Source organism: Triticum aestivum, chromosome 5B (genome assembly GCF_018294505.1).
Source record: "Triticum aestivum cultivar Chinese Spring chromosome 5B, IWGSC CS RefSeq v2.1, whole genome shotgun sequence".
Classification (NCBI taxonomy): domain Eukaryota; kingdom Viridiplantae; phylum Streptophyta; class Magnoliopsida; order Poales; family Poaceae; genus Triticum; species Triticum aestivum.
Window position 1 is genome coordinate 627,614,064 of NC_057807.1, and position 2,563 is coordinate 627,616,626.

Below are 2,563 nucleotides of genomic sequence, written 5' to 3' on the forward strand. Positions count from 1 at the left end.
CTTTGTAGTTTTTTCGTTTCCTTTTCTATTTCATATTTATTTCTTTAAATAGTTCGAGAATTCAATGTTGCATTCGAAATTTTAAATAATGTTCTAATGTTTGATTTTTATTTTCAATATTTAAAAAATGGTCACATATTGAAGAAATGTTTCTCTTTTTTATTTTTCGGAGAATTTTAGAAAATGTTGCTGTTGTAAAAAAAAGATTGACCGGTTCAAAAAATAAGATGTCCCATTGAGTTGGGCCATATTTATCCCATGGAAAATAATCAAGGCTCTCATTTCATCCCATCTAAAAGAATAGAAAAAGACTATTATTCTTTTATAGATATGATCTAGTATTTTTAACTAATATTTGGTCCAATTTCAGCTCATCTAGGTTCGTGCAATTTTAGAACAAATATTTTTTCATTTGGCAACTGAAATTTGGTAGGTTCTTAACAAAAAGACATTTTGGGAACTTGGAAAATTAAAAATGATTTTTTTGTGCAAAGAAAATAAAAACTCTCTTTGGCAACATTGATTGCCATTCCCAGATGCACCCTTATGCACAATACGAGATCATTTGGACAAACTATGCCATTAATGTGGTCACAACATTTGATATGTAGCTTGAAAGCCATGCATCTTCACACATAATAGCTTATTTCTGAGAACACTTTTTAAAGATAGTGGCATAGTCCATGTTCGTTATTTTTCCTGGAAAGTAGGTAACATATAATGACACAATGCAAAGGTTTTTTATTTCTTTTGAATTCCTTGTGTTGATTTCACAATAAAGTCAAATTTGTTGGCATGGCTGTTCGTAGCCAGGGGTGGAATCATCCATAACTCTTTTTGTGGTTTATGTGATGAAATAGCAATTTATGTAACTATGAATGATTTTTCGAAAAAATAAATAGCAAACTATGAAGAGGTTATAATTCAAATTTGACTCGGTTGCCGTTGATTTGTCAGAATTTTGTCAATTTGACGAAAGGTGGATGAAAAGCTTTGAACATACAACCATTCGGTTTATTGTACATAAAATGTGGTATAATATATTTGAAAAATGGAGTGGTGCCATTTTGAAACAAATATTTGGTAGTTTCTTGACAAAAAACCCCATTTTTCGCACTCCAAAAACAGAATTTGATCTTTTTGTGCAAAAAAAAAAGAAAACTCCCTTCAATAACATTGCTTGCCATTCTAAGATGACGTGAGAACCGACGTGGGAGCCATGGTTGCAGGCTTTTGATGGCTCGGGACCCCTGTAGCGTCATGGAAGGTCGTGTCCCTGTTTGTTGGACGTTTGAGTGTGAGGGTCGTTGTGTGTGCCGCCGTAGAGAGAACAACATACCACACAAACATATAATGGGTTGAAACAACGTGCTTCCATCCGAGATCGTCATCGAGTGGCTACTGAAGTTATAGTAGCAGGGGTGAGTGGGCCGATCTTGACCATGCATGCCACCATTCAATGGTGAAGGACGGCACACAAGCTATCGTCAAGGGTGCGGGGTAAGCGAGAGAGATGGTCGGTGGAAGGGTTTTGCGTGGGAGCCCGGGCCGAGGGCGATAAGAACGAGCCTTCCATGTGCGCCCGGGAAGAGAAGTTTATCTATGAGATGAGAATTAAGTTCCTTTTTCCCTTTTGATGTGTTGGGAAAAGTTGTTTCTTTTTTGTTTGAAGTATAGTTGGGAATAGTAATTTTTTGAGGAAAAGAAAGAAAGAAAGAAATGATAATAAATAAATAAAACTGTGGTAAAGTCTGTTTTTGAGGGTGAAGTAAGGCAAAGTCTTTCTTTTGAGACAAAAGTGTGGCAAAGTCAGACTCACACTTTGGCGCCCAGAGGTTTGGGTCAGCCCGCGAACGATTTCGTTTGGTTTTCAATCTCAAAAGCCCACGAATAATAAATAAAGAAGACCCAGCCCGCAAATGCGAAATCCCACCCACCCACCCATCGCTCCTCTCTCGCTCCTCTCTCCCTCTCCCCCGCACCACTTCTCGCTGCCGCTACCACCACCACCACCACCTACGGCGCCCGATCCCGCCCGATTCTAGCGTCCTCCGGTGGTGCCCAGTGCACCACCGTGCCTCCCTCTAACCGCTCCTTCCTCCCATTGGGCCAGATCCGGCACGCGCGTCCTCCAGCGGCCAAGCATGACCCTGCCCAATAGCTAGGGCTTGGGCCAACACGTCGCTGACATGGCTCCGGCGTTGCTTTGGTGACTCAGGCGAGTCCCTCCACTCCTCCTCGTCACATTCCTCCGTCTCTTCCTCACATCATCTCGTCTCCCTCGCAGATCCAGCGCGCCGTCACCGCTCGAGCACCAGGACGCCATGGTTGGAAGGCTTTTTCCTCCCCTATCCCGATGCCATGAACGTCGCAGCTCCACTGAAGCCCTAGATGGCACGTATCCCTCCTCCCACTGTCTCCTTCTACAACTTCTCTTCTCCTGCTCTTGATGCGTGCTTGTATTGTGTCAAAGAAAGGAATTCAAGGCCATGGCCGGAGAGAGAGGAGCTTCTCCTAGTACATGTCATCATGGAAGGTTCTCCTTTCTTGTTCTTTCTTTTTA